This window comes from Oryzias melastigma, linkage group LG16, assembly GCF_002922805.2.
Source record: "Oryzias melastigma strain HK-1 linkage group LG16, ASM292280v2, whole genome shotgun sequence".
Taxonomy (NCBI): Eukaryota; Metazoa; Chordata; class Actinopteri; order Beloniformes; family Adrianichthyidae; genus Oryzias; species Oryzias melastigma.
The window spans coordinates 14,915,796-14,939,551 of record NC_050527.1 but is presented as its reverse complement, the minus strand read 5'-3'; the positions used below and the strand labels follow the sequence as shown (position 1 = coordinate 14,939,551).

The following is a 23,756-nucleotide window of genomic DNA, read 5'->3' as shown; positions in this document are numbered from 1 at the left end:
TACCTCTAAATGCACTTCATCAGTAAGCAAAAACTAGAATTCATCAATGTATAGGTTCCTCTGGATTATACGTTTTTTTGTTTTTTTTTTAAATATAACTGGCTTTTAAGTGCACCCTATAGCTTGGAGAATACTTTCATACTAGATATTGCATCTGTTTATACAAAGAAGAAACACATCTGAACATGCCTTTTTAGTATTCATAGAAAGTACAACATTGAACTGAAATAAAGAAAAGGCAAAAATCCTCCTGAGTCCTGATAATAATGTGACAGTGAAAGGTTTTCTTTTTAGCTGTTGCTTTTTGAGAAAATTATTTGTCAAAAATGTGTCATCGTTCCAAAGAAGACTAACACTATCACACAATAATGGGAGGGGGGGTTGTGAAAAGCCGTATGTATGCAAGTCCTACTGTTCAGGAATATATAATTCTCCATTGATATGCTAAAAAGACATTTGGGATTGGGAGTTTTAAAAGCAGATATCCACTCGGGAGTTGTGGGCAAGCAGAGGGTAGCTGCATAATCAGCTCTACCATCAGCCAACTGATATTCTGCATAATAGAGATGGGATTTCTGGGTCAAAGTGTGTGTGTGGCAGTGGCAGGGTTGGTGAGGTCTCCTGCTTTTATCTGCATGGATGTGTGCAGGTCTGCATGCATCCCTATGTCTGCAGGTACAGCGTCTGCGTATGTGGATCCGTCTCTCAGCGTGCGTGAAAGAGCACGGGTGACCCCTTTGCCCCGCAGGCATGCAAGTCCCCGTCTCATTAGGAAGGCTTGAGGGTAAGACAGGTAGGCAGACAAATCAGGAGCAAGCAAGGGGGGCAAAAAAAATAAAAATAAAATGAGAGGAAGAGTGGAAAATAAAGAATACATGAGGAGGGCAAAGGTCGCACATAGATAACTACAGTGAGCGGGAGGGACTGTGGCAGAAGAGGTCATGAAGTTCCATGATTCACATCGGTAGACACACATCCTCCAAATTTGACACATTTCTTAACCTTTTATTATAAGACTTAGATGATCTCTCACGATTTTTCCTTCAACCGTTTTTACTTTTTTTTAACTGTAAGCACAGTGTCAACAGACTTTATTTGCTCAAAAAGCAACAGGATGCATCTGAAAATGGTCAATTCTCTGGTGGGAAATTAAGAGCACACACACTGCTGTTTGCTCTGCACCTATGAGGAAACGCAGAGCTGCATCTGGATGCCAAATGTCAATCCGGATCAACACTTCTGCTGTCACTGTGTTATCCTGTGTGAAAATCTGCTGTTTTCATGCTTGTGTCACAATAGCAGTCACTTCTCCAAAGTTGTTGTCAGAATTTTAGACGATGGGGAGGAAAGTGCAAAATTATGAGAAACCTGGCACAAAAAAATGCAGTCACAGAACCGTCTGGTTTCTATGGGTAGTGGTGCAGATTTGTGAAGGTGCACGGTGCGAATTTTACCCTGGAGTTGTCACAAACGGGCAGACAGCTGGTTTCACGTGCAGCAGGTTTATTAGTCCAGCACAGCTAAAAGTCCACAAAGCTGAATCAGGGTCAGATGGGCAGAGGTCAATCCCGACCAAGAAGAGACTGGAGTTGACAGGGTGCAGGCAAGGGTCAGGGAAGGCGGCAAGTCATCAGGGTCAGGAAACAAGAGATAAGGTCCTGAAGGAAATGCTCAGTAATGCAGGCAGGGTGGCACAAACAATACTTCACACTGAGTGAGGCTCTGTGCAGTACTTAAGTGTTCCGTGGGTGATTGTCAAATTTGAGTCACGTAGGGAATGTGCGCTAGGGTTGCTGGGAGATGCAGTGTCTTCAGTACTCTAGAAATGGCTCCCGCCGGTGACCAGAGGGGGGGACGACTATAAGCAACGGATTACAAGGAAAAGTCTATGTAAGCACATGTAAATGTGCAATTTGGGCTTCTGCGTTCAAAACTCTCTCTTACACGCATATCTACGCACTTTTTTTCAACCATTTCTGGGCTCTATGTATAAAACATCCAACCAAAAGCATGTTAAAGTTAAACCAATTGAGCTTTGCTCAATTAGGGACTCGGATTTGTCAGAGACGTATAGAGGGTAGGTTGTGTCATTTTCATCCATGGAAGTGCCGACTGTTTGAAAACTGATCATGGAGGCTAAAAATTAATAATTGCAGTTTATGCCCGGCCAGAATTACATGAAAACATGTCTTTTTTAGATCAGAATGGAGCAGTGTAAGAAAAAGCCCAGAGCAAAGTGAACAAGATATGCACCGCATCACACTAAGCCTCTTCCAAATGTCGGTACACGCGCTAGCATGGCAGTCCAGTGTGAACACCATATGCTAGGTTCTTGAACACTCATCGCATGAGCGGTGGGTACGTAGCCTCAGAAATAAGTCAAAAATTATTCTTACCCCATTGGTAGATTTTCTTTAAACAAATAAAAACTTGCCAGTGGGATAAGAAAATATGTCTTACCAATAATTATGTTGTCAAAAAAAAAGTTCTAGTCCCTAATACATGTTTTCTGAAACTAAGATTGACTTGCTTATCAAAAGCTTCCTTGATAAGATTATTTTTTGTGCAAGAAAGAAAATAAGACACATTTTCCTGAAAGAAGAGAGGTCTTTTTTACTTTCTTAGATTAAGCTTTTGCAATGTAGCCAGTACTTGCCAAAGAAAAATGATTCATTACAGAGGATTTGGGTGTGGAAACAAAGTGCATTTTATTTGCTTAAATTCTCAACTGTTAAACTGCTCTAAGCAAAAAAAAAGTACAGAAAAATGTTTTGAACTGCTGGACAAGTTTATAAATCCTGTAAGAGTGTCTCCTTTATTAATAGAACATCAATCAATCTGAACAAACTGCAGCTTTTTTTAAACGTCACTGTTTTGAACAGGCAGTTTTACATTTGGTCACAATACTAGGGTAAACTGCGAAAGCCAAATACATCACTTCTGTTTCAAAACTTTCAATCTAGTATGCTGATGAATTGATGCCTAACAACCTCTAATGTTAAATTCATCTGCACAAAAACAAACTGAAGATGCTTATCTTGAACAAAGTGAAAAAAAAAGGTGTCCTCACCTCAGGCAGGGTCACCTTTTACCTGAGCACTCTGTCCTAACTGCACCTGGCCTGCACTCAGGTTGCACTTTCAAAAACATTGGCGAGTAAGACGATAGAAAAGCCCACATTTGGATTAAGCATCGAGTGTGTCTCATCACGCTAAAAATATATGTATTATTTATGGTCTGTCTTTGAAAGCACAGTGTGTTTTGCATTTCAATTGCTTTGATGGCTTATGCTGAGTCAGACTGAGACCACTCATGACATGGGATAGTGTGTAATTTAAGGTATAGCACTGGAGCACCGCTTTGGCCCATTTAGCAATCATGGTGCATGAGCTAAGCCTTATGGGCACCTCTTTAGGTTTGCCACAGCGCGGTCCTCTGAGCTGAACTGAATGATCTCATTCATAATTTCTATCTAGTTTAAAGTGGACTTCATGAGACACTGTGTCCTTATATATTGTATTTTCTGCACTGTAAGGCGCACTTAAAAGTCCTTCAGTTTTTTCAAAAAACAAGAGTGCATTTTATAATCCAGAGCAGCTTATGTATAGACCAATTCTAGCTGTGTTGTTGCAAACAAGTTATTATAACATGTAGTGACTTGGTCTTACATGTTACTAAAAAGGCTTGGAGTAAGTGTAGTCACAGTTTGTTTTAGTGCTATCAGTCAGTTTCTTTGTTCACGAGTTTCAAAAATGTTTGGATGCTATTTTAAATACGTTAACGCAGCTAACGTGTTGCGATGTCGGACTGTTTTTTTTTTTCTTACATGTCTTAGTGGTATCAATTTGGTTTTTACAAGTTCCAAACAAGTTTGAGTGTTATTGTAAATATGTTAACATCGCTAACATGTAGCGGTGTCAAAGTGTGTTTTATTTTTACATCTTATTAAAAAGGTTGGGAATTAGCGTAGTCACAGGCATATTTGTTTTGGTAGTATCAACCTTTTCTTTTTTTCTACAAGTTCTAAACAAGTTGGGGTGTTAAAACATGTAGCAGACTGAGTTTTTCATGTGTTACTAAAAAGTTGTCAGTAAGTCAAGCTAATGTTTGTTCTAGCGGTATCAGTCTACTTTTTTCACGAGTGAATACGTCAACACAGCTCACATGAAATGAAATGAAATGAAATGAAATTAAATGAATGCGTTTTATTGCATTGTAGAAATTTAGGTAAAGCTCACACCGTTGTGGACAAAAAATACAACACACAAACAGGAAAAAGTAATAAAATACAAAATAAATAGAAGGAAAGAAATATGTAGCAGTGTCGGAATGTGGTTGGTGTTTCTTTTACGTTACTCTCAAGGTAGGGAGTTAGTGTAGCCACAGTAACATTTGTCATAGAAGTGTCCAGTTGTTGTCTTAGTGTGTCTAGTGTTTTACAAGTTCCAAACAAGTTATTGTAAATATGCTAACATCGCTAACGTCCATCAATGTCAAGGTGTTTTTTTTATAAGACACTAAAATGGTTGGGACTCAGCGTTATCACAATAATGTTTGTTTGAGCGTTTTTTAGTGTGGTTCATGTTGTCTTCATGAGTTCCAAACAAGTTTGAATGTTATTGCAAAGATGCTAATATGGCTAACATTTAGCAGTTTTTTTTTTTTTTTTAATGTGCCACTAAAAACGTTGAGAGTTAGTGTAGTCACAGTGATATTTGTTCTAGCGGTATCCATCAGTTTTTTTTTAAGTTCGAAACAAGGTAGGGAGTTATAGGTATTCTAAATATGCTAATGCTGCTAACACGGCTAACATGGCTAAAACTTAGATGGTTAACATGTAGTGGTTTACAAATAAGCTCTTGAGTTACTGTGAACGCAGTTAATCAAGTCTGACAGATTATTTTCTTTTTTTTGCATGATACACCTCATAGTTTATATAATACCAAAGTTTGAAAACAGACCATTCATTGACGATGTGTCTTTCATAATTCGATGTGCCCTATTGTGCAAAAAATATGGTGCACATACGTACTCTGTCTTATTTATTTCAGTTTTTTAATCTTGCTTTTATTAATGTCGGATTTTTTTTATTACAAAGTAGATATGTATATCTAAAGTTAAGAGTCTCAAAGCTGTTTTTTTTTTTAAATAATAAAGATCTAGTTTAAAGTTGAAAGAAAGAAGAGCGATGATGAAGCATTGAGGGCATCCATAAATCAAATACCAGAGCAGGAAAAGTGCACCTCTTGCTAATTCCCATCAAAGGACAGAAAATAATGGCAGGCTGTGTGAAGGAGAGGAGTGGAGGGGATTCATGCGATGATGAACGCCGTGATAATCTGTTAAATAGAAGTAAAATAGCAATTATGAACAAAGCAACCACAACAGAAGGAGAAACTTCAATGAAGCCCACCACCTCATGATCACAGAGTGGTGTGGTTTATGTTAAAGGAGCCTCCTGCACTTATTACAGTCATTACCTCAACCCATCCTGTGTTCGTGCTCCAGTGTTTGGGCTGACACATGGCTCTGGACCCTTTCGGGGCCTCGTTCAGGAAAAGTCTTTCCTTTCTGACTGACTTTGATCGCTGTCACTGAAGTCTGATGTTCGGTTAATCCTTGACTACATTTACCACTTATGCTTGAATGTTTCAATGCCAAAAAAATCATGAAATTACAAATATTAGTCCTGGAGGCTGTGGAGGATGAATATGGAGAAAAGAAAGCAGGAACACTGAAATTAGTCTTTAAAGTGTAACATTAAAAGGAAGGAGAATCATTCAGAGAAACAGACGACAGAGAAAGAAAAAACAGAGGAAAAGAATATAAAAACCTCAATAGCAGCCTGAGGCTTACCAAGCCCCCTTCTCCTGACGTTGGTGGGGTGTGGTTTTGTGGATCCTGGAATTTCTTCCTGCAGAAGGAAAATCTTATATGTACATTCAGTTTGGCACAAAGGTCCAGCTAACCACATCACAACTTTGTGCATGTGTGTGTGTTTGTGCACGTGTGTGTAAGTGGGGTATAAGCCCTCCTTCTTCAAAGCTCACTGGAAGTATTTGCTGCCAGAATCTCATCTGAATTAGTATCTCTCTTTCCCCTTTCCTAATTTATTTATTTATTTTTTTGTTCATTTCATGTTTTTTTTTTTTTTTAGTTCCAATAATGGCTCTCCTCACTTTTGCAAAGATTTAGAAAATAGCCTTAATTGGTTGAACAGGTACCGTGATTCCCGCACTATAGGGCACATCGGATTATAAGGTGCACCATCAATGAGTGGTCTGTTGTTTTAACTCAGGGGTCTGCAACCTTTAACACTAAAAGAGCCATTTAGTCTAATTTCCTACAGATCAGAACCCAACAAGAGCCACAAAGTCCCATTTTATTGTTTCAAAATGCACAATATTTAAGGTTTTTTTTTGGCAATTAAGCATTTATTTATAAAATTATTTTTTTTAAGTATTACAACAATTGAATTACAAAAGTGCCTATATGTTTCTGTATTTAACAGTTATAACTTATTTTACTTTTGACAGCAGTGCAGTTCATTTCAAAATAAAACCCACTCTGTCAAAAAGGTCCTTCTGCTGCAGCAGCTTTACTTATGTCAAAAATGCAAGACAGCCAAGCAGTATATTTATTATTATTTAGGTGTGCTTTTTTCCTTAAATCTTAAAAATATATATTTTAGTAGAATCTATTAATTAAAAATAAATTGAAACCTCAAAAAATTTTGAAAAACCTGAGCTTTTTATTGAAAACACACAAGTAAATAATTTTCAATCATTTAAACATTTAAAGTAAACAATTTTTATTTATTTTAAACAACATTTGTTCAAGATTTTAACCACTTTAGTGGAATTTACCAAAATAAAATAAACTTTTGGAGACTTTATTCAACTAACTATAAATTAAAAATACAAATTTAAAGAACATCTCTGCAGAATTTTTCTTTTAGCATTTCTCATTAAAGCTAAAGAGCCACAATAAATGGATAAAAGAGCCACTGGTTGCAGACCCCTGTTTTAACTTATGTCATATATAAGACGCACCGAACTATCCGGCACATTGAGCAAGACAAAAACTAGTTTTGAAACACGCTACTAAACATTAGCCACCTTTAAAGCTATAGCTGTGTTTACATATATACAGTACTTGGAACTCCTAACTGTGTTAGTAACGCATAAAAAAATAAATCTTTGCCGCTAAAATAAAAGTTGCTGTGACTATGCTAACTCCAAACTTAGTAGCACCTAAAAATATAAACTGTTCCCGCTAAAATAAACCTCATTGGTAATTCGTAAAAAACTTTGTCTGATAAAAACTTATACAGCTAAAACATGTGACTATGCTAACTCCCAACCTTGTTAGTGACATAAAAAACACAGTCCGACCTGCTACACGTTAACACATTTACAATACCTGTTAGCTGTATTAGCATATTTACAATACAACACAAAAAAAAGACTGACCTTTAACAACAAACTAGTTAGTGACTACACTAACTTCCAGTCTTGTTAAAAACTGAGAAAAAACAAAGTCAAACAAAATGGAAGCCATGTTAGTGTAGCTACAATACCACCCAACCTTGTTTGGAACTTTGCATTTTGACAGTGCCTCTCAAAATCACTTCAACATACATAGGCGCTACCAGAATCAAGGCGCTCCGGATTATATGGTGCACTGTCTTTAAAAAAAAAAATAAAAAAAAAAAAATTAAGTACAGCTTTAAGTGTGGATGATAAGTTAGTTTTTTTTTCTCTCTGCTTGAGTCTGATGGCATATTAACCTACCAAAATGTTAGCATATAAATGAGACTGACCAGGCAACCCCACGGGTCACCAATGCTCCATCCCAATGGGATCAGGGCGAAATGATGCTTTGCTCATGAATGTTTCATTCCAGTTTACATAACAGTGGCTTCACTCCTTGGCAGCACATGCTGAATATGTTATTACAGTGTGCTGTCCTACTCTCCTGCGTTTCACATCCTGTTGCTCTACCTCCCAGTGTCCATCTGTTCAGGTTTGCTTCGCCTTCAGTCTCGGTTTCATCTTATGAAAATAACATTTTGTAATCCAGACATGTGGTTATTGCTCAGTATTCCCTACTCTCAATGAATTTCAGTTTCAGGTTGCCTAATTGGTGCGATGTGTTGGGCTGTGTTGCCAAAGTAATTTGAGGGGGCGAGGAGTGAAGAGGGGGGGACTGTCGAGTTAACAAAACACGAAAATATACCAGGTCTTTAACTCAATTTCAACTATGCTGTGCTTAATATAAATAAATCTCCACAAAAGTATGTAAATTCTGAAACGAAATGTTTCATCATGTAGAGATGTGGTCACACTGTGAGATCACAGCTGTTACTCTGTAATGTTTGGCCCAAATGTGGTTCACAGCTACAATTTTCTCTGCTTCACATTTCACCTTTACTGATTGAGGGGAGGAACCCTGGATGAGTGTGGCTGCTTAAGCTCAGCTGCGAATCCACTAGAAATGGCCCACATGTGCTTCTCTTTGTGCCTCTTGACCTTTTCGACTAGTCCCCACCTGCACCACAGCCAACTAACTGACCGCTATTAGCCCAAAGAGCACATACCAAGAGCCAAATGAACCTTGGCTCTTGTTGTTTTACAATACGTTTAAATGTTTGGCCGGTTCAGCAAGATGCATCTGCTTTTAGTTCACCTTAAAGTAACCCTAATGAAAACTAAAACAAAGCAGACATTCAATTTCAATTCTATAACCCTTAACTCAGGCCGTTGAAGTTCTGTTTATGGCCTAAAGTCAGAACTTTTAATATTGCATCTTAAAATCTTGCTAGCTGGTATATTTTTAAGGAGAAATCAGACTTGTTTACTAGCTGTTATGCTTTAGTCACAACTTCCCATACAAGAGGATGTGGGCTATACCTGGGCAAATAATGTGTAAATCTCTACAAGGCATGCAGGTGAGGGAAAATGTTTATGCAATTTTTTTTCTACAAGTATGCTGTAAGTATACTTGTACTTATACTTATTCAACACGCAACAGTATGCAAAGGTAGAGTACGTAGGACACGAGCACGTCATAAGGCCTTTTCAATTTGACTATGCAACTGTATGGGCACTCCTCATATAGGTCCATGTGACTAAGGCCTTAACTAAAGACTGGAGTGTGCCATAAGGACACCACACCTTATATCAGGGGTGCCCAGATCTAGGCCTCGAGGGCCAGTGTCCTACATGTTTTCCAGCAAACCTGTCATTGAAGTTTTTCATTGGCTAAGTTTTTAGATATATTATACATACCACACGTGACATTTGTATGTTCTATTTTTATGACGTCCCCTAACTCTTGTGTGCTCTCTTATGGGGTCAGATGACCCCAGCCTTACATTGACGTATGATCCCACCCATGACAAATGTGGACAGACGTGGACAGGATTTCATGTCTTCCATGGACACTAGTGATAGTGAACATTCCTTGGGGGGGAAAAAGTTCAGTGTTCTGTCTTGTCGGTTCCAGATGATCCCACTCACAATGTCAACATACCTAGAGTAGCACAAGGGTTACAATAGTCACAAGAGCTTCAAGGGAATTGCAAGACACACCTGCCGTCCCCTTGAGATGCGTCCACTCAAGTCTATGACTCTTTATGGACCTAGACAACCCAAAAACCATCAGCACCTGTACAGGCTGAGTGACTAAGTCTTTACACCCACCTTGGATATAAAAAAATGATCAAAGTTGGATCAAGAAACAGGACAAATGGATGTAAAGCTCCCTAGAAAACATAAATTAGGACTGATAATAACAAAGTATTGGAGATTTTCAAGTGTTTAAGTCAAAGTTTAGACTGTGCTGCTTCCACAGCACTTATGGTAAGCTTGCATACCCCAAAAAGCCAAAGCTGAAATGGACTGAGGCAATGCTTAAAAAGCACAAGAGAAGGGCCAAAATTCTGTAAAAAAAAAAGTTCAAGGCCGATAAAATTATACAGGAATTACAGGAAACAAGAAATAGCTATTAATGAAATAAACCTTTCAAATACCTCATACTTTATTAGCCATATTGAGGTAAATGAAAGCACAGCCCAAAGTAAAATCAGTTGCAATCAGGATCTGGAACTTGGACAGCAACTGCTCTAAGGGCTCCTTCATTCAGTGAAGGACAATTAGTCTAGATCTGCTAAAACTTTTAGAGGAGCCAGTTCATGGAAACTTAAAGCAATCAAGAAGAAAGCTGCATGCGTGCCATGAACTACAGACTGAAGAAAAAGAGTTATTATTTGTCCATAAACATCACACCATTTGACTGGCTCGTTTCCGCGTCACGAGGAGTTCCATCCATCCTTACATGCTTGCAAGTACTTTTCCATTTGTGTTGGTATTTTATAGATAAGGAAATGACCCTCTTTAATAATAGTTATAGTGGATGAGTTCTCCATCAGTTGCGGTCCAACATGAGATCCAAAAGCTGCTATTACGTTTTAGCTGTGGTGTTAAGTAAAAACACTGCTGCCTATAAGTCAGGGCCTCTCTACCGCGAAGCACAGCCAACCACCCATAAACATGAAAATAGTTAATGTGTTTCCATGCTGGTTTCAACATCTATTTTTGCAACTGTTGTGGTCCTACCTCAGCCGCCTCTCCTCTAAGTCAATACTGTCTCTGAGTCAGTTTCTTTCACCCATTTATAAACGCGGTTCAGGCAGACAATCATCCGTGAATGTCTTTCAGGAGTCCTACAGCAAAAAAGACTGCATGTCCATTTGACCTAAAAGTAAAATGACTCATTTAGAGAGAAAGTAATGAAAACATTTCAGCACAAATATAAAAGCACTCATATTTAATATCTTCTATCTTTTGAAAGAAATGATTTTATGAGCTTAAAATTGGGTCTATACTTTGTGATTTTCACTTTCATGGGTGTATGAGTCATACCTTTTGGTGTTTAAATCTAGATTTTGCTTTTTAATTCTATGCCAAAGGTTGGACAGTGATTGAAAAAAATTGACATATGATGCTCATAAATGATAGATAATGACTCGAGGTCTTTTTAGTGACCAGCAGATTATATAATAAAACTCATGTGATTATGGTAATCTTCAGAACATGAGGCACTTACTGATCACTCTAATGGTAAATTTGCTCACAGCTGGACACCGGGACCACTTCAGGTGAAAATCAACTGAAAACAGCAAACTCAAGGTTTCTGCACTTGTTAAATGAAGCAGGGGGAGCTGTTAAATTCTCAAATGAACTGTTAATAGGGAGGGTGATGTATCAAAGACATTGTTTAAATCCATTGGGACTCAAAGAATTCTCTGGTTATGCAAGCATACAGATGGAATCAGTTTACTGTAATAACCAGCGATTCACTTTAAAATTTGCGAGCCTATGAAACATGACCATATCATGATGCATCCACCACTATGTCTGATTGCAGATGTTTGCTTCTTCCTTTCAGAAATGGTTTTCTAATTTTTTTTTTTTGTTGTTGTTGGAACACTGCTTTTACTTCAATACTCCTATTGTGTTTTTCTATACTTTTGTTTGGTCTGCAATATAGACTGTATTTATAGGTGACTTCACTCAGAAACAGATTCACTCCTAGCTCCAATGAAATTAATTCAATTCAGTCGCCACTTTTTTCGCAATTTGAATGTCATGTTGGAGCTAGACAACTTCAGTAAGTAGTCACTGATCAGTCTGAGTCCTCGTTTCTATGGAAACCGCTCTTGCCAATCAGAAGTGAGCTTGTTGGGATTCCACAATCCTACAACTTGAAAGCTGGCATGGTGAATCTGTCAATCAAACGTCAGAACGCACAACATGCAACCACAAACATTTACTCAGGCATCTGATTTGACCAGTTTATAACTTGAATAACTTAAAATAAAGAAAAAGTATGAAAAGACCAAGTATTAGCAAGAACATGCTTACAAAAGGTAGCAGAGCAAGAAGGGTTCTAACAAATAAAGAACTAATCTAGAGAAGTCTATGGGATTTTGGCTTCTTGGAACCAGTGGGTACTTCCTGTTTGGAATGCAAGGGGGAGGAGCCACTCAGTCCATGGTCAATAGTCAATGGTCTGACTAAGTACATGTGCAATTTAATCTGGCAGCAGATATCTCTATTAGTTCATTTGTTTATTTTGTTCCATGTATATGAGTGTGAGTTGGACCAACATCTTTAGTTTAGTCTTTAAAGCTTTGTTGTGGTTTCACTCTGTGACCACAAACAAGTCAGACAAAAAAAATGCAGGGTAATGTGTGTTAAAGAACAAGGTGTGCAATCCATTTTTGTGTGTGTTTTATATTGTACATGTGTTGTGTTGCAATGTTAAATGTTTGTGGGATCCTCAAAAAACTTCTGACTTACACCAACCCAACAAGCAAAGTCAAATCTTCTCCAGATCAGTTTTTTCCAGTCTTATGGTCTTCTCAGAACGCACGCGTAAATACATTTGTTCTTAGAAAGCAGCTGCTTTATAACCTGTAACATTCTGGTGTCATGTGGACGCATGTGTCCCTTTTAAATCATGTCATATATTCACTGTATGTTGAAGGAGGCGAGAATAGACGTGTAAACTGCTTGCATATACTCATGTCACCACCCCTGTTTATGTGTGTGTTTGTGTGTGTGTTTGTTGGCACAACAGCACTCCAGAGTGTCAGTGTGCGTCCCTGTGAAATGATGTCCCTGAGCTGCAGACTTCTGCTCCGGTGTTGGAGCACGGGCCATTATCATGCCTGTGTGTCAGTGTCTGTCTGTCCTTATTGTAGAATGTAGGTCACCAGTATATTGCTGATGATGAAGTCTAGTCCTCTGGAGAACCCTACAGATACAAGAGCCTGAATTAGACACTGTTATCAATGTATGTGACTGTGTGTGTGTGGATGTAAAAAGGGAGACAATATTATCAGACAAGAGCCTCACAGGCATGAGCATTCAATTTATTTGAATGCTCATGCCTTGTCAGCATTAAGCTACGGACTCACCGCGCCGTGAGTTCTTGAACGTGTGTTTTACCGATGATGTTCACACTTGACAAGCAGGGCGGGGATTCTTCGTTTTCTTTTTCTATGTTTTACTAGCCCATGTTCGCCACCTACAGGTGGAGGAGACTAAGTGCAACATGTCGAAGCAGTGCAAATATTTATTTTTTTTTCATAGCTCTTTTCTAGTATATGAGACACTTAGTGTCATATAATTCTGGCAACCACAATTATTAATTTCTCCTCCATGATCAATTTTCAAATGGTTAGCACTTCCATGAATTACAGGGGACGCTATCGATATGTCACTATCAAATCCGAGTCCCTAATCAGTCAGAGCTTCAGCTGGTTTAAGACATAGTCATAACTTCCCTTACAGGTGTGTATGGGCCGTCTGTGGGTAAAAAATGGACTAACCTGTGTGGGGTACGTAGGTGGCCCTCAGAAAATGTTGTGATCATAGACAAGCCGGTAAGGTGACGATGTTCATACACATTATTCTTTTAAGGGCATGCTGTGGGCGTTAGGTTGTAGTGAACACTTAAACAACGCGCAAAGTAAGTAAGGGTGAAGCAGGAGTGATGAATTTTCTATTTCTGCGCAGTGTGCTGGACCAGTTAGTCCTGTTCAAGGATGAGGTGCATTCTCTGTATGCGGCCATTTCGTAAAACCAGGTTTTTAGAAATTTTGAAATTACACAATCAGAGTGTAGTTTGTGTGGACATCCTATGGGCATCTCATAGGCACTTGCATATCATTTGCACATACTGTGCTTAAAGCATGTGTGTGATCAGTAAGTAGCTGATACTCGCACCTCAATAATGACAATCCTCCTGGTTTTCCAGAAATCCTGCCTTATTTACTGCTGATTACTTGGATCAGGTGTGCTTGGCCAATAAGGAGCTTCAATGGCAGGTTGGTTGGAAAACATGTAGGACACCGACCCTCGAGGACTGATTTTTGACACCCCTGCCTTGGCTAGTAGAAAAGTTAAGATGTGGCCGCACCTGTGTACAACCGTCCATGGGCCTGGACAACCCAAAAATCTGCAGGATTCATATGGGTCAATGTGACCAAGGCTTCAACTTTCAATGGAAATTCAATGGACGTGCTTTGTATGCAAAGCCAGAAAAAGGTTGTAGAAACTTGTCTAGATACACAGAAATGCAAGAGTTTTGAGCATGTGCGTCTATGGGCGTTTACAGATTCTTTATTGCCGAGGATATGTGAACTTAGCTTTGAACTATGTTTCAAATGTTCAATGGAAGTATCCAACGGACATCCAGTCCTTACGAGTGTCAGCTTCTAATTTGAGAGGTGCAGTTCAGCAGCAGGATATGAAAGCTTCTCACTGGCATGAGTTTGGCATGACTTTAAAACAAATCACAAAGACCTTCTTAAGTTATACGTCTAAACGCATCCCCACGACATTTGTATTTCACTACGAAACCAAGCGCAAACATAATTATGTGTCTTTAAACTCTCAGACTTACACATTTTTATGCGACCTTCAAGATCAAAACGAGCCTCCCGTCTAGCTGCTGATCCAGGGCAAGTTGTTGAAACATTGCATAGCCTATAATCCCCCTTCATTTCAAGATGTCTACATCTCCTGGCAGCCCACTGTCTGTAAGTCACAGGGGCAATACCACATGCAGTCAATCTGTCAAACCAATTCGGGATTTTTTTTTTCTGCCCAAAAGTTATATTCAACCTGAGAGAGATGAATGGGACTAAGAATGTCTACCTTTGAAAAGCTTCATGCTTTGACCAAATCATATGCTGTCACTCCTAAGCTTTAGAAGGCCTGCACTTTTCATCAAAGCCCTTGATGGCTACCTTTCACAGCACTGTCGAATACACCCTCAAAAGCTTCCCCTCCCTCCTTTCCTCCCATCCCCTCCCAAATTTCTTTCTTCTTCCCCTCCAATGTCTACTGCCCCTCTTCCCTGCCACCACTCCCCCAAAATCTTTCCATTCCCCTTGTCCTTAATCCCTCGATTCCTTTGTCGCCCCCTCCCTCCCGTCCTCAATCAAGCCCTTAAATCCCTCCAGTTTTTTTTCACTCTGTGTCTGTGTCACTTCAGAACTGTCAAGGTAGATGAAACAAGAGGCATTCGAATTCATCACAGTTCTAACCTGCCATAATAACAACCCACTACTGTTCTTCCCTTGTGGCCGCGAGCCGACATTACTGGCCTTTTTGGGCTTTATTTGCATATTTGTTTTCCCTTTGTTTCTTTTGATGAATTATTTACAGCGGAGTAAAATGACAGCAGAGATCAGTAATGATTGCTGTTGCGGTTGAATGAGTGCCTTTCTCCTCTTTTTAACTGCTTCCTTTTCCCCTGATTTTCAATCAAGTTTTTTTTTCCTTTCATCTTTTCCACTGACAACATTAAGAAAAACAGAAAAATCCCATATATTTTTGCATTTCTGGTGGGACCTTTCCACTGTCTGGCGAGAACGCAGCCTCTTTGTTGTTGTAATGATTAGTGTTGGGGGGGAAAGGAACAAAAGGGGAAAGAGGAGAGATCAAATGAAAATATAAAATGTGCTGGGTGGGCCACTTCATGCATCTCCCACACACAGGACAAGTCAGATAAAACACACATCCTGCTGTTCATTAACAGTTAAGGAAATGTCATTATAGGAAATAATTACAGAAGTCGAGCTGTGAATTTTCTATTTTTTTAAGCTAACTTTAGGCGAACCAAAATAGTCTTCAAGAGCTCGAGTTGAAGTTGGAAAAAAAAAAAAACCTGGCAAGGAGCAAGCATCCACTTTCAATGAAAAGTCAATGTAAATGAGCATTAATGCACATTTTAGGATTCTGTGTTCAAAATTCTCGCATTCATGCTACACAAGTTGTTTCAACCATTTTTAGGGTCTATGTACAAAATAAGCAACCATTGAACCCAAAGTTAAGCCAGTTGATCAACCAGGGACTCAAATATGGTAGTGACGTATGGATGGCGTTCCTTTTAATTCACGGAAAGTGCCAACCTTTTAAAAATTGATCACAGAGGCGAAATTAATAATTGTGGTTGGTGTTCAGCCAGGACTATATGATACCAAGCACTTTCAGCGCATTCTTGAATTCTATGTTCAAACATGCCTATTGTAAACATCGCTTTTCTATATGGTCACATTTCCCAAAATGCCACCACGCTGCAGCTTATGTGCAAGTTTTCAGTTAATTTGGCAGGTGGCTGCGTGGTGGCATTTGTCATCTGGAGTTGCAATTTTACACTCCGTGTATTGGCCGTAGAATTTCTTAGAAAAATTCAAATTTTACGCCAACTGGACAATTTTTTGACCTTGATCGGTGGGGCTGGGTATCACCAATAATTTACAGAATCAATTCTATTCACCAGAGCCTAGATAGATTGATTCCATTTTTTTTTATCCACTCAATTCAATTTGATTCAATTTCACTTTAAATTTAAATATTTAGACATATTGGTTTAGACATAAATAAATAATCAATATATGTTTTAAAGGTAATCATACTAATCTGATGCAATTCAAATACTGTAAAATGTATTAGTGAAATTATTATGAGATTGTCAATACCATACAGATTTACATTGATTGTCAAACGGAGAACCTCCAACATTGTTCTTCCTCTCTTGAGCGTTTCCGTTTGGCCACCAGGTGGCGATTGCGCTTTAGCATTACGCCTTATTCCTGAAGAAGAAAGTATGGGCAAAAAATTGTGTCTCACACAACAAATGACTACTTTAAAAAATGTTTCCTTTAAAGAGTTTTGAAAATTCGTGCCTGTGAGCAAATCAAACATTCAGCCATCAAACACCCATTGTAAGTTAAACCAGTTGAACTTTGACCAATCAGGGACTTTGAAATGTGATACGATGTGTGGATGGTGCCTCTTTTAATTCACGGAAAGCGCCAACTATTTGAAATTGACCATAGTGGAGAAATATTGATTGCTGCTTGTTCCCACATAGAAAACATCCAAGCACTATTAGTTAATGTGCCTCATGCCTGTTGTGTACGTAGCTCTTCAGTGCACATGCTTTTGCAAACAAAATCGTGCCTTTCGAGTACCAATCACACTGGGTGTTGAAAAACGCCACCATTTTAAGCCTCAAAAACTGTGTTCAGAGTGCGTATCACGGATTTACCTCGCATTCATACGCACACCCTGCCACTCTGTCCCCGTATTGCCCTATCCAAGAATAACGATGCATAATTCATGCATTGAAGTCTCGTCTGCAGACAAAAGTCAGCCTTTGCATTTATTATTTATTGAAAACGGCTCACATGATGAATCCTTTAACAAACAGACTAAGCACTGCACCTATTTCCATTTCCCGTGCTGTTTGTGTTTTGGCATGGATTTAAGTGGGCTCATTAGCTGAAATGAGGATGTAAGAAGAGGAGAGTACTGGCGGGGAGAGGGGAAATACTGTAGTGGGAGAACGTGATGAGAGCTTTTTGGGAAAAAATAGGGACAAATACTTAAAACAATGTTTTTGTGAAAGCCTTGCAGTGGAAGCAAATGAATAGAATAATACAAAACCGAGGGTTTTGCAGTCAAGACTTCATAGAACCAGTATTCCCATCCTCTCTTCCCACTAGCCGATGGAAGTTGGTAAACTCTTGGAAATTTGCATGCAAATTCATTAATATTTATTTTATTTTAGTGCTACTACTAGAGTGCTATTCATACTGAAAATCACACCTCACCTACTAGAGTCACAATTGTGAGGAATATGCCGTAAGGATGGGATACATTTACTTAGGCCACGGTTGGTTCCCAATGCATATGTAGAAATCAGCTTTTCCTCAGTACTTTTGTCTTCTTTTGCTGAACTTCCTCAACATTTATCCCTCAGCAAAACCACTCAGTATTATCTTTGGGTAACATTTCATATTCAACCTTTCCTTACATGGATGACTGCACACATACACATACACAGAGTAGATTCAGTTACATAAAAAAAATCTAATCTGTTCTAGCAAAGGTTGAATAATTGATGCATTATGTTAAAAAGAAATGAAATAATCATGGTCTGTTGGATGTTGCAGGAACTTCAAACTCAAGTTTGAAGCTCGGCAGACTGGGATGAACAGGGCGGTTATGCTGTTAAATAGTAATGCAATGCATACAGTAAAGAGACTTGGAGGTTTTTTTCTTAGACCTGATTATCTGTGTTTTATACTCCAAAAATGACTGTTGGAAGCTGAACTAATGTACTGTCTTTGGTCCCTTTTAGGTTTGATACGCATGATGTGACATCTGATCCAATTTTAGGAAAAAATTAAATTATTGGAAAATCCTAGTGTTTGGCTTAAAATGCTCAAAACCAAGAATTTAGCCAGTAAGGAAATACAACTCATAGCTAGGAAAAATTAATTTGGGGTACTTTTAGAAGTAACCTTTGAGCCCATTAGTTAACTTGTAGTGTTATAGAGTTCTTCAGTTAGTGTACACGTGAAAATTTGTGGTTTTAATAACTGGTTAGCATTGCATATTGTTTTCTTTTATAGCATCAGGCTAATGCTTTAGTCACAACTGCCCTTACGGAGTGATATGGGCTGACTCAGGAGAAAGACTGGTTAATCTGCAAAGGACATGCGAGGGGCCCTGCATACAATTTTAAGATTGTAGACCACTTGTTTAGCCTCTAGGGCTAGAATGTCTATGTACACTTTTTTATTTAAACATTTCGTATGACGGGTTGTAGCAAACACTTAAACAACAAATAAGGGTGAAGTAGGTGAGACACAGGCACGTTGGACAGACTTTTCCTTTTTCAACCTCCCCAAACCCTGTTTACTGTGCAAAGGGTCCAGCACACCTGTGTTCCCTTATGCTATCTTATGGGGTCCAGATGACCCCACCCTTGCATTCATGTGTGATCTGTCCCATGACAAAGGTCCAGATGACCCCACTTTTATGTAAACATGCCTAGGATAACACAACATATGCACCGGCTCATCTTCGAGACTAAGGCATACACTATCATGCCACAAATTCCTGTGAGATTTTGGTTCAAGCTACTTTAATAGAAAACGTTGGTTGTATCTAAGCACACTCACTACTCTCCGGTTAGTGCACTATATAGACTAGCATCTATAATTTTTGGAGATGTCCAAATTCTAAAATTCCAAAATCCAGTGTGCATTGATGGCGAATATCGACCACTATGCATTGCGCTTGAACGATTTGTCACTTGAAAAATGGAGGAAATATACGTTTGTGGGGGTTAGGGAGTAGTGAGTAGATTTGGACACAGCCATTTATTGTATCACACTTGCCAGCTTGCTGAACACTGACACGCACAAGTAAAGTATTCTAGTGTAAGTAGCTACTCTGATTCTACGTTCACACCAGGCATGTGTTGCAAATTCAAGAACGTAGGTTCTTGAACACGTTTTTAGCCTATGGTGTTCACATTGGACTGTTGCTACCCGATGCTAGCCCAGGTATCTACAGTTGTTAAGAGTTTTGGTGAGGAATGCCAAAGCAGTGCAAATCTAGCAAATCTTGCTTCAGGCTTTTTCTTTCACAGCTCCATTCTGATATATTAAAGACTTGGTGTCAAAGAATTCCACAAACTGCAATTATTAATTTCTCCTCTATGATTAATGTTTGAAGGGTTAGCACTTCTGTGAATGGAAAATGTGCTTTAACTTTCAATGTCAGTCAGTGACCACGCATTTAATACATAGATCCCAAAAATGGTCTTAAAAACATGCGTAGCGACACGTGAATGCAAAAGTATTGAATGAGGAAGCCCAATACCTTTATATAAGCACATTTATATTGACTTTGCATTGGAAGTTGTCACTTGAACGCGCTTTGCAGAGGCTAATGTGAACATAGCGGGACCATGGCCCAGATCACTATACAATCACTGCTTCACTGATTGTTCTCACTATTAAGATAAAACAATTTTAGATGAACTACTTCATGGAAGGTCTTAAAATGACATTATTTGGAGAACAAATACGTTATTTTTATATTTCAGATATATCTCTCTAATGTGCATCAACCTTTTTTTTTTAAAAGCTAAAAGGTTGAAACACCAAAAGTCATAACTGCCTGTTTAGTTTGCTACTTGAACACCTAAATGAATTCTGATGTTTAATATATCATGACGCCTTTAAACATAGCGTTACAATCTGCAGACAGAACCACAGTAGCAGAAAGGAACAGATATTACCTGCGGAGTCGCAGACGCCCACGGCTGACCTTGTAAATGGTTGATAACAATTTCACAGCACTCGGTTTTATTGTTTTATGACACGATGCTTGTGATGATTGAAATGTAATCTGCTTGTTTACCCTCGTTTATGGCTATTAAATTAAGCTATGAACATAGGTATACCGTTTATCTTATTATGGATGCACGCTCTGATGCTGGATAGACCTAAACATGTAATGTACTGTTGCTTCAGTGAAGCCAAACTGCTTCTATATTTATGATGGCCTTCTGAGATTGCACTGCTATCGCCAACGACCGCTTATGAATTCCTGTAGCTGTCACTAGTGTTGTTTCACTGCTGCATAGGTGTCTATCTGCTTATACTGTAATGTGATATGCATGTCCCATTACACTTTTTCATTTCATCTGTCGTTTGCCCTTCAGTTACAATTTGTTTTAAAGGAATGAATGAGAGTGAGATCCATAATAGGTTAATAAACATACTTGTCCTCTGCTGCTGTAAGGGTTGGGACTGTTGTCTTATTTATAGATGTGGTTCAGTATTTGGTGTTAATCAACTGTGACCAGCATTGAGAGTTGTTTAGCCAAGAATGGAAAGCAAATTGTTTTTTATTTTATTTTCTCTTTTATCAATTCACTGTTTCCTCTCTTACAGGCCGCAGTCATTGTGTTCCACGTTGCACGAAGACCACCTCACAGGGATTTTCCTCTTCACCAGGTAGCCACAAAGAGGAAAAGAAGCGTATTATCCACATGTACGGCATCCGACCCCTCTGTACCACATTATGCTGACCACCAGCACTGCAGGAAACGCACGTCCACACAGACACACACGCACGCCAAACAGCGTATTATCTTTATGAGGTGTTACACACCAGTGACCACCAACACAGGGTCTCAGTGTTCTCTAATCCACACTCCGTCTGAAAAGACTGCTCCGTGCAACAGAGGGATTACAATGTCGGATTAATGGGAGTTTTAATTTGAGTCATTATAAGAGTCTTTGCTTATAAGAAGAAGTGAGGAAAGATGTTTACATTCTTTGTATATATTTTTTTATATATTTATTTTTTTCATTTGATACAAATGTACTCTCTACTGTCGGTTTAACCATTAAAAGAAATGTGTCAACAGTGTATTAGTCATTGTATTGGCTTTAATGTACACACTGATACCTCTGATACAGTGTTTTTCAACCAGTCTGCTGAGATGGGAATTATTTCATTTCACCTTATTGGTCTAAGAAACATTTACCATTTCCACCATCAGTTCTGTATTCATTCAAACAGGTTCAGGTTTTACTCTGAGTATTTAGGCATATAAAAGATCACAAAATACTTTTTACTTTGCATTTAATTCTTATTTAGGGTGTTTTACTAGTATGGAATAAGTTTATTTTATTCATGTTAATTAATGCTTTATTATGCATTAACTTACAAAATGAAAATAAAAAAAAAAAAAAAAAAAAATACGCTTTCCCATTTATTCAATTCTTATTTCTGACTCCTCAATAAGAATGACAGTACTTTGTCAAGAGACTATGGTTTCTTTTATTAATGTTAGTTAATAAGCGTTAACTAACACAAAAATGAGAATTGTTTAATTCTTTTTTGACACCTGAATATGGATGACAGTATTTTGTCAACATAGACTTTAGTTTCCTTTATAAATGTTAGTTAATGTTAGTTAATACTGCTTTAGGCATTAACTAACCTTATGAAATATCACAAAATACTTATGTCTTCGTGTTTATTTGAGTCTCATTATAACACACTTTGATAAGAATAACTGTAAATTGTCAGTAGATGAGTTTCAATTATGAAAGTTTAATAATGCTAATGCTTTATTGTGCATTATCAAACATAATAAAAACCAAAATACTTTTTTCTACTTTATTCAATTCTTATTTATGACATTTCAATAAAAATGACAGTATTTTGTGAATATAGACAATAGTTTCCTTCATTAATGTTAATTAATGTTAGGTAATTCTTCATAATGCAATAACTAACATCATCAAAGATCACAAAATCTTTTTCTCTTTGTGTTTTCTGTGAGTCTCATTTAAGGCACTTTGATAAGAATGACTGTAAATTGTCAATAAACAATAGTTTCAATTATTAATCCAAACTAATGCTTTATTATGCTTTAAATAATAAATAAATACCAAATTAACCCTTATTGGGAGGTGTTACTCATTAATTTATTTTTACATTTTTGTTTGCTTGTGTACCTTTTGATGTTCATGAAGGAGAAGTTTACCTTGGATGAAAAAAGGTTGAAAAGCATAGCTCCAGTGCACGTCAGAGTACACAAGAACGTGGATTAGGAGAAACTCTCAAACTGAGAACAGGCTCACAGTGACCAGAAACTTTGTTAGTTTTACTGAGCACGGTCCCATTCAGTCTGAAACAATAGAATCTACTAAAGTAAACCTTCGGAAACAAACAAAGCAAGAATCTGGATTTACTGGACACGTTTGCAAGGCTGTTCTCCAAAGGAGAAGATCAGATTCGAGACCTGACGCCACACATGAAAACTCCTTTGACTTTGAGGGTAAAAGGGAACACTTCTACAAACTACAATAAATACTCAGGTTTTATTTATTTTTTGTTTTATGGTCATAAAAAGAGAAAGGAGATAAAGTTAGAGCACTTTATTATAGAAACTGAGCAAACATAGTAGACTGCATGTCTTCCCAGTGATTCTTAGCTGTAATGCAGCAGGATGCACAAAAAGTATTTTTAGAGTTTAGGTTTGTTTTTCAGGCAACGACTGAATACTTAACTTTGACTGAACGCTTACAACAGATTCCATACAGGAATTGTTTACATACTCGGCTTGTTTACGACAAGCTGCCTGCTTTATACCACTGTTCTTCCTGTCAATGATCCATCCATCTCACTGTCTGTTGTCATTTATGACTCTGTGACAGCTGCACCTTGCAAAGATAGCAGCACTTCCCACTGTCTTTTTGGCTTTGCATCAAATTAGCATTACTTTGCAGCTCCAGAAAAAGTTGTGAAAAAGTTATGTAGGTACAATGATTTATATTATTTTATAGCTTGTGTGGTATAAACACCAGTCATTGTTTTTAATTGTTAACTTGTTGCCTGAAGGAAAAAGTGTACCTTGGATCAGAAAAAGTAAGATCAATAAGATCAATCACGTATCATGTAACATACGTAATACTGATTAATTATTATCAACATACACTTTCATATTAATCCAGAAAAATATTTATTACACATTGAAATCAGGTTTTCAAGTAACAAAAGAATACTTATTGATCATTCTCTGAAAGAATTCTCAAATATTTTCAGTGAAACAATAATGATTCACACAAATAATCATTGATTATCATTAGAACATAACATTTTAAGCTTAATTTTCTTCATATAAGTCATTGATCATGAGACAAATGTCCCGAGAACATGTTAAAAACACCAAAAATACAGTTTTAATTTTTTTTTCATCATAAAATATAAAAAGTTGTCCAACAACCCATTTCACCTTTTCCTTGCATCTGGTCTTATCTGCTAATGTCAGCAATTTCTTGAAGTCCTTGTCACATG

At 38.0% G+C, this 23,756-nt stretch overlaps 1 long non-coding RNA gene across 2 annotated transcripts in view; it reads left to right on the top strand.

The window, feature by feature from the left end:
* Nucleotides 1-21,628, top strand: part of LOC118599799 — a 63,118-nt gene extending 41,490 nt beyond the window's left edge. For both annotated transcript variants that reach the window (XR_004949308.1, XR_004949307.1), the window contains one exon: nt 20,837-21,628. This is a non-coding gene — a long non-coding RNA (uncharacterized LOC118599799). The remainder of the gene's footprint in view (nt 1-20,836) is intronic.
* The last annotated feature ends 2,128 nt before the right edge of the window (nt 21,629-23,756 follow it).